The sequence below is a fragment of the Calypte anna genome, chromosome 1 (genome assembly GCF_003957555.1).
Source record: "Calypte anna isolate BGI_N300 chromosome 1, bCalAnn1_v1.p, whole genome shotgun sequence".
Lineage (NCBI taxonomy): Eukaryota > Metazoa > Chordata > Aves > Apodiformes > Trochilidae > Calypte > Calypte anna.
The window spans coordinates 50688630-50697998 of record NC_044244.1 but is presented as its reverse complement, the minus strand read 5'-3'; the positions used below and the strand labels follow the sequence as shown (position 1 = coordinate 50697998).

Genomic DNA, 9369 nt, shown 5'->3' with positions numbered 1-9369 from the left:
GCGCCCCTCCGACCCGCGCCGGGTGCTGACGGACGGGCAACGTGCCGCAGCCGGTCGCGCTGCGCCTCTCGTGGGCGGGGCTACGGGTCCCGCACGGCGCCGGAGGCCGCGGGGCGCGCTGGGACGTGTAGTCCTGAGGAGGAGGGGGAAGTACCCGGCATGCCTTGCATGGGTAAGGCGGTGGGGAGGCGGCCTGGACGGGGCCTACGGCGGATACGGGCCCGGTTCCCCCGTGGTGTGGGTGAGGAACCGTGTGACAGTGGCTGCTGTCCCTGCCCTCGGCCACCTCTGTTTCGGCCTCTCCAGAGCTAAAGAGCTTTGCACCCGAGTCCCTTTCGCAGCAGCCGAGGAGGGAAGATGTCAGTGTATAGAGTTCTGGTTTGGTAGGTCTCCCACGTCCCATCTCCTACAGATGGGACACAGGTGACGCTTTCTCTGAAACCTCGTTCACAAAATGGCTCTGGAAATCTCATCTTTGTCTTTACCTGTTGCTCTCAAACCGTGCTGCTGATGAAAGCGTCTCATCCAGGAGTGCTCCAGTCACATCTACTTAAGAATGAAAAAGAATCTATTTGCTTGATGTGTATGTTGTGACGTTTCCTTCTTGACTACAGAAATAAAGGTACATCTGATGGGACAAGGTGAGCTGTGCATAGACCCACTTGCTGCTGCAGCATGTTTGCACAGGGCCCCTAGACACAAGCTCATCTCTCCAACTTGCATCTTACACTGATCTAGGCACCCATTTGAGGTGGCAGCCACTGATACCTGGCAAGCTCAGCATTCAGGTGGGTAGCAGGCTGGATTTATTCCTGCATTTGCTTCCAAAACATTATAAGAGGCAGTCCTCATTCCTTCACAATTCTGCCAATTGTGACTTTAAATAACAATATTCAAAGTCTATGTGGACCCCAAAAAAAAATGTCAGCAATTCTTCCAGTGTGACCTGGAAGTGTTGATGTTGAAGGGCATGGTAAACCTTCTTCATTCTGTAGGAATACAAAAAGCAATTAAGTTTCTTTATGGAGCATGACAGCTGAAAGAATAAAAGTCATAAACCAGTGCAGCAACTAGATAGAAAACTTGAGCAAATGCTAACTCATAAATAGTAAGGGGACTCTCTTGCAACAAAAAAAAAAAAAATTAAGCTGAGGCACGAACTAGATTAATGATGTAGTGAGAAGCATAAAGCTGCCAGAAAGCACAGGGCAGATGAGTGTGATCTTGAGAAGGAGCTTGAACTTGGAAAATATGAGCTATGAATTTGGTACTTGTTAGTTCCTCGTGATCTTTAGGAACAAACAGGATCGTATTAAATACATCTGATTCCTTTCTCTGTTTTTTCCCCAAATATTGGCTAGTTAACCAGGTCAGAAGAGTTCTGGTGAGAATAAACTCTGTGAATAAAGCTGTGAATAAACCGTGGATGCAGATATATTGGAATGAAGCTGTATTGTGCCAGTGTAGCATAAATCTATAGGTCCATTCTCCCTAAAATAATAGCTTTAGAAATCAAAGTAATTCTTACAACACTGTAACTAGTTCATAGCAGGGATTGGCAGCATTTTGACTCTACTCATTACCTCCACACCAGACCTAGAAAACCCTGCTTGCAAACTGTGAAAATCTTAATGCTAGCTGATAAGGAAAGACATTATTTCATGAGAGGAGTGGCATGTGCTGGATCATGACCTTGCAGAACACCTCTCAGCCTTGTGGGCAGAGGAAATTGGGCCAGAGGAAAGCACAGTGTGACATGATTCAGTGGGGAAATTCCAGTCTTGCAAATAAATCTTCTTGAATTAAACAATAGTGCTTATTTCAGTATAACTCTTGATTGCATGAAGATTTTGGTGGTGTTCCTCTTTCCCCTCAACTCCTCCCAAGCCCTCTTCTTGTCCAGCTGTGCTGTTGTGCCTTTCAGAGGTGCAGCTCTGACAGCAGGATTGGGCTCTGTGACTCATATGATGCTTAATGCTCCTCGGGGCTGCCCTCCCTATCTGACCTCACGTGTCAAGTCTCCCCCTGTTTGCTTTCCACCACCAGGCCTGCTCCATCTCTCCTCCACCCAAAGCCACCCCTCGACTGGGGTGGTGGCATTTCATGTGCCTTTTGCCCAGCAGCTTCTTCAGCAAAGGCACAGCTTGGTTAGACTGTATGCATTCTCAGGGTGTCATTGCCTAAAAATAAGGTGTAATTAATCAGCTGAATAGATAAATAAAATAATCTTTGCCCTATCCACAAATAACAGCAATCTTTGGATCATAATGAATATCTAAAAAAAAAAAAAAAGTACATTTTGATTAAATATCAAGAAGTAAGATGGTGTTCTTCTGTGTCATATAGTACCTTATACAATTCACACCCTGTATTTCATAAATTATCTGTTTATTGGCTTGACAGAGCTGCCAAAAGCCAGTCCTACTCAATATAACAAAGTCTTTCTATTTCTGATCAGCGTGTTTTTGAATATTAAACAGATATAGTATATTCAGCTTGACACCTACCTGCCTCTGAATCTTGTCAGAGCTGCTTAGCTGCAGAGCACTGTGTCACACTCCTTTGGGTCACTGTAAATAAGGAAGTGAGAAACCAAGCAGTAAACATGTCACTGATTACACTGGGAAACAGCTGACACTTTAAACCAGAGTCAGTCTGGAAATTATGATCTGACATCCAGAATCCTTTAGGGAGAGGAAAACCCATCCTATCGGCGAGGCTGGACTGGTAGCCAAGTAGAAAACTCATTTCAGAGGGTTATCTGGAGTCTGTGGTAGTGCAGCGAGGCAGGAATGGATAAACCCCCCATCTGAGGTGGTCTTTGCACCTCGGTTTTCACAACCATTTCCTGCCACAGAATATCATGTCCTGGGCCCCTGCTTCCAGTCTGCATCTCTGTTTCCAGTGCTCTGTCCACATGGGATTCAGTCCACTCTCTGGAAATACTGAGGGATTTGGGAGGAAAACAAGCCAAAAATCTGTTTCTAAGAAAGGGCTGAAACTTGTATATCCATATATGAATATATAAACATATATGCATATGCATAGATAATATATACATGTATATTGTATAATAATCAATATAGTGATAATTATAACAACAACAATAATAATGTTACATATCCATACACTGCATATTCCTTTCCTCCCAAATATTTATGTTTTCACATGATCTTATGTACAAGGAACCCTCTGAGCAGCGGTGTGAGGTCTGCCTGGAGCAGATAATTGCTCTGCCGTGAGCCATGGCTCTGGCCCCCTTCCAGCAAACATATATGGGTGGGCAAAAAGGTCGCTGCTTCACGTATGTGATAATGCCAGTGTCTCGTGATTCAGTTGATTACTGCACTTTCCTTGCATGCAATCACTCTGTAGAGGCAGCTTTCCTGTCTTAGGGCAGTATTTTATGTATCAGCAAAGACAACCAGGAAGAAAGAAAAAAAAAAAATGTTGCATTACAATAAGAACCGAGCCTCGATAGCTTCAGCGCTTTCGTTTCTCTGATTTTTTTTTTTTTTTTTTTAACCCCAATTCACCTTAAAGAATCCCTAAACCAACCACAAGGGAAAGATCTGTGAATTTTTGTAATGGGAAGCTGTAGCCTCTAGGGCCCAGAGGATATGCAGGGAGGCATTTTCTCTCGCTGGTGCAGCTGAGAGCAGCGAGCGAGCGAGCGAGACCTGGAAATGAAAGTAAAGAGATCAGGAGGCACATGGAGGGAGCTGCAGGGGCAGCCGATCCAGAAGCAGAATGCTGCCTTCTATAATTAAATAGCACTTACTATTATTATTACTTCTAGTAATAATACATTAATAATATTTCTAGTAATACAATACCATTTATCAAGGAAAGTTTATACATAGTGTGTGTGGGAAGACCCAAGGAGAGGTGAGTCCTTCCTTGTTATTTTGGGGGGATCGTTTTTTGTCTTGAACCAATTCTGTTATGTGCGTTTGTGTATGTAGAAAGGGGTGGACTTGGGAAACAAGAAAATCTGGATGTTGCTTCATTAGAAAATAAAGGTTTCAGATGGTAACTGCATGGATGAAACGTTGTGTAATTGCAAATTAAAAAAAAAAAAAAAAAAAGGGGCGAAAAATAATATGGGTGAGATTTTGAAGGTAAACCCCTCTTCCGCCAAAAATGTGGGGTTTGCAAAAAACATAATTGTCAGAGATCCTAATCCCACCCCCTGGAAAAAAATGTGATGGTAGTCTAAAAGTGAATAGCCAGAGGAGAAGCCCCTGGGTTTGTATGAAAAACTTAGTATTAATTGCGTTTGTGCTTGTTTGCGGTTTGTAGATTTGAGAGCTGTGTTCAGATCCGTGTTTAGGCTGCAGTTTCCCCCTCTTGTTTGGTATAAACCTCATGAAGCAGCAGAGAAGCCCTTGTGGAATAGATTTTCGGATGCACCTTCCGTAGGGGCTTGTAAAGTTTATCAAATAAGAAGGTTGTGGGGTTTGTTTTAATTCTTGTTTTTTGGGGGGGTTCGGATTTTGTTTTTCGTTTTTTGGTCAGAATTTTTTAATGCTTTAGACAGTTTCCGGGTGGCAGGTTAGGTCAGCTTTTTTAATTTTTTTTTTCCCCCTTCGATGAAGTCGTGTCTCAGACACTCAGAGACGTGGATGGGGGGTGGGAAGGGAGGAAGACCATGTTTTAGTTTCTATTCCTTTTCTCAGGGAAGCCTGGGTATCTCCTGCCGGGGGAGACCATCCCCCCTGAGCAGGACCCGATGGGGGAGGGGAAGGGATGCCGGGTTGCCGGCGTCCGGCCGAGCCGCGTGGAGTGCTGGAGGCGCCGCCTGCCCCTCACCGCCCTGTCCGGGAAAGGCGGCGCTTTTATCGGCGGCGGCCGCTACGCAAGGCCGGGGATCGGTGGCCTAGTACTGGGGGTGGGGAGAGGAAGCGAGCAGGAGCTCCAGCTCCACCCGTCTGGGAACTGTCCCCGGGATGTAATTTTTAAAGAGATAGAGGGGAAGGGCGAGCTCGTCGGGCACGAAACCAAGAGCAAATGGCCGAGGGACGGGCAGCGTCCCCCCCCTTGTCATGGCCCGGCCGCAATGCGGTGCCCCTCGGGCAGAAGCCGGGGTGGCCCACGGCAGATAGAGGTGTTACGCATGGGGTGGCTGCAGGAAACGGTGCTAACATATGGGGTGCGAGGCTGCGGCTGTCAGCGTTTTAAGTTGAAACCACATTTAGGAAGGAGACGTTCGTTGTTTACTGCAGGTTCGTGCACAGCGGAGGACTCCCACAAATCCAAGCAACACCTTCCTGATAGTGCAGGGCTTCTCTTTAAACGTAGAAAATGGACAGCTGTCTGACCTCTCGAATACACCGATAAGTACTTGCCTGGCGAGTTCTTTCGTGAGAAGGGGTCCCTCCCCAGTAAGCTGAACTACTCCTTGTTCTATGCTACCTGTGAGACCTGCCCCCTGTGGATACTGAAAGTGCCCTGGGGGTATTCCCGGTAAGTTTGGAGGACTCGTTGTCCTCTGCCACCGGTGATGTGGAGTCTGCTTCTGTGGCTCCAAACACAAAATCACAGAATGTTTAGTTTGGAAGAGACCTCCAAGATCATCCAGTCCAACCTCTGACCAACACCATAATTTAACTACTAAACTGCATCCCCCAGGACCAGGTTCAAATGCCTTTTAAATGCCTCCAGGGGTGGTGACTCCACCACTGTCCTGGGCAAGCCATTCCAATGCCTGACAGCCCTCTCAGTGGAAAAATATTTCCTAATATTCAGCCTAAACCTCCCCTGGTGCCGCCGACATCCACTCCCTCTGGTCCTTTCACAGTTTACTAAGGAGAAGATGCTGTTTCCCTCCTCACTCCAACCTCCCTTGAGGTCCCTGAGACATTAATATCAAGATAAGCTTAGCAAGGTGCCCCTTCTGTTGGTCATGATGTCCTGTCCTTTTTGGCATCAGAGAGAGCAGAAAATGGGGTGATGGGGGGCCAGTTTGGTCTCTTGAGGCTTTGGCCACTGCCTCCATCACTTTCCGGTGGAAACACCTGATGATGCTTTTATTTTCAGCTGGGGTGAGGGGGTCATTCCTGTTTCATCCTGCATTTCCTGGAGGTATTCCTGGGTGAAGCTGGTAGAACCCTGCCATGGGGCAGGAGCGGGACTAGCAAGGTGCCAGGTTTGGGAGAACAACCATGGAGACACCCTGGGGTAGAGAGACATAGCTGTCGTATGGGGTGGACTGAAAGAACCCTCTAACACCTTTAAGTTTTAGAACACAGGCATTCTTTATTGCAGTGCTGGATACACAGGGGAGTTCTCAAAGTCATGCATGACATGAGTAACTACAGGCATGACTTATATTGTACTAATATGTATATGTATAAAACATATGTATAAAACTCGTTGTGATAGACATCACATTCCCTAGAACTAATGGTAATATTTATCTGATTTCAGTGAAGTAATATTAATATTTGCATTCTTAGCTGGGGGAAGGGGAGTCTTCAGTGGTCTTTTTGTGATGTCCTTTTTTTAATTCCTTCTCCAACACATGCATAATGTTGGGCAGCAAGTCTAGCTGGTCTTAGCCAATTTCCATTTACAAGGTTCTTAGCTCCCTGAGCTTGCTATCTATTTATATGCAAAAGGCCTGTACAGAGCTTAGATGAGCCCAAATCAACATCTTATTGTTCAGTGTAAGAAGAGTCTTCAGGATTTATCTCAATCTCCAGGATGCTGACTGATAGTTTTGTGGTTATTTACCCAAGACTGAGGATTTCATACAGCACATTATTTCATAAAATACAATTTCATTTCAGTATACATTATATAAAGCAGATTCACAATTACAACAAAAATATGTAAGTTTAATTCTATATCCATCAACAGCCTGGTGGTGGTGACCTCAAAAGTTGTTAGCTATGGGAAGTGTTGAAACCCAGGGATCAGGGCATGGCAGAGAGCAGCCATGGGAGTGAGTGGGGACCTGTGTTTGTCACGGGCTGTGTGGCTTGTCCCCTGCTTGGCGTGAGCCCAGTTACCTCCTCTGCTGCACCACCGAGGTGGCTGAACTGCAGCCAGTGCAAGACTCCCTGTTGCAGACCAGTGCATCCTGAAGCTTTTTGCCTGGAGGAGAGCACATGCAGCCTGGGGCTGAGCTCCTGTCTCAGCTGTACAACCTGCCACTTGCATCTCGGTGTGCTTATTTCTGGCTGAAATGTTACAGTCAAAGCCTGGAAGTCGGTCAAGTGTGAAGTCATTGCCATCCCAGAAATATAATATGAAAAGCTTTGCCCAAATTCAGCTCTAGGTTGGGAATAACACCCAGTCCTTGATAAGTAAATTAAAGTCTTTCCATTCATCTTGTAGTGTCTCATAGAGTGAATCTACGCAGTTTGTGATTGAGTCACTCTTTTTTACTGACTGATGCTTCCTTCTGAAGGAAAGAAAAATTGTCTTTCTGATGTACATTATTTATGTATGGCAAATTGTTTGCAACTCATTGAGAAACTGTGAATAAAGCTCTCTCTGAAAGCTGGAGCAGAGAGGATAACCATCTCTTGACCAAAAGACAAGAGCTTTGCAATGGGGTTATAAGTACTAAGAAATCAAATTCTGCTGGTGGTTTGAGCAGACAAGTCTGGACAAACAAGTTTTGGCGAGGGAAAAAAAAAAAGGATGTTTAGGCACACTGCTTCATGAAATCTTTTCTAGTGTGTTTCTAAAAATATTTAAAAGACTAAAAAACCAAAAGCTAGGTAGGCTCTGTGCTTAAAATTAATTATGTATCAGCTATGGTATGGTGTGCAGCAGAACTGAATTATTGCACCTACGGGTGGCTTGCAGTGTCTTGGGTTTTCTGTTGTAATGAGTGTGTGGCTTCGTCCAGGGGGTTGGATGAGACATGGTGAAGATGCTGGGACAATGAAGGGAGACAGAAGTTCCTCGAGTTTGATGGAGAGGTTGCAGGGGAGGAGGTACAAGGAGCAAAAAGAGGAGTCAGGATGGTAGCAGCAATGGGGCAGGCAGGACTGGGGTGAGGTCTGCTCAGCACTGAAGAGGATGCTGGTATGGAGTCAGATTGAAAGGCAGAGGTGGTTGTTACTCAGAGATGTGAAAGAAATTGTTTAGGGCAGCATTATGTGGTGAGCATTTTGAGGGTGTTGCCATGAGGAGTTGAGTCTTACCTGCAAAGTTGTGACAAAGTTGTGAAGGTTCAAGGAGCCCTAGCAGAGGAAGCTGATCACCCACTTGCATGGAGAGAGGAATGTGGGGCAGTATCAGGGAGCAACAGTCTGGAGGGGAGATCAGTCCTGTGATGCATGTCTAAAGAAGGCAATGGAAGGCCTTGGTTTGAAGACCAGTCACTATGGAAGATGATTGTAGTACTGATGAAACAGCACGCTGGGCAGAGAGGTTGTTTTTTTTAAATGAGGGTTTTGTAGCAAGGATCAAAACTGTGGCTATGTATTTTGGGACTTAGACGCAGTAGGTTGGTCAGCCATCCACATGAAGCAAGGATGGAGATGTGGTTGCAATGGTGGCTCAAGAGAAGAAGCAGCAGGGGGGTTGCAGGATGCAAGAGGAGTTGTAAGAAAGAGGCATTCTGGAGCCTTTCGCTATAGTCCTTTGGCTCTGGTCCATCTTTTGGTCAGAAATGTTTAAATGCCCTTTTCTGTGAGCAAGCAACAGTAACCAGTTCTCCTTGTAACACTACCCACATCCTGCTGTGTAGGATATGTATCCTAGCAGTAGGGTCAGGGTAGCCGTGAGAACAGGTACTGATCTCCTTTTCAGTCCTCACAGTAGTATTTTAAGAGTTGAGCTCAGAAGCAGAGGTTGAAGTGAGCTGCTCAGAAGCTTTTCAAGGCGATGATCTGTTTTGTGGATGTGCACAACTGTGAAGGTATGCCACAGCTTTTCTGGAGTGCAGCCATTAACTTTGTGTTGACCAGCCAGCGTTCAGCTGTTCTCCCCATAGTTTCCCACAATCTGCCTTTTCAAAAGATCTGTTTTGTGTGGTACCCCTTTCCTTCCCTGATTTATTTTCTCTCCAGCGTGGGTCCTGTCAGGGAGCAGCAAGAGCAGGGCTGTTTCTCCAGGGAGGACAAGCTAGGAGCCGAAGGTGATGACAGCCACCAAGAAGTGCCCTCATTAGGTAGAGTACAGTCCCACTGTATCTGAACAGGGCAGGCAGAACAAGATGCTGGTATCAGGAGTGCATCAACAGTCACAGAGAAGATGAGATGGTTAGGTGGGTCCAGGGTCTACCCAGCAAGTTGAGCTATAGCAGATGGTACCAGAGACAGAACTGGAGACAAGCTGCCTACAGTGTGGGTCCAAGATTCATTGTGGAGATACAACTAAGGACAGGTGCACCTACATTATGGCTCAGAT

At 45.9% G+C, this 9369-nt stretch overlaps 1 protein-coding gene across 8 annotated transcripts in view; it reads left to right on the top strand.

Moving 5' to 3' along the window:
- Nucleotides 1-3565: 3565 nt before the first annotated feature.
- The window catches only part of ZC3H7B (zinc finger CCCH-type containing 7B), a 52871-nt gene continuing 47067 nt past the window's right edge, over nucleotides 3566-9369 (top strand). For 5 of the 8 annotated variants that reach the window (XM_030463207.1, XM_030462838.1, XM_030462914.1 and 2 more), the window contains exon 1: nucleotides 3587-3888. The gene's annotated coding sequence lies outside the window, so the exon portion shown is untranslated. Of the gene's footprint in view, nucleotides 3889-9369 lie in introns of all 8 variants that reach the window. The other 3 variants (XM_030462995.1, XM_030463068.1, XM_030462764.1) reach the window with 3 other exon arrangements.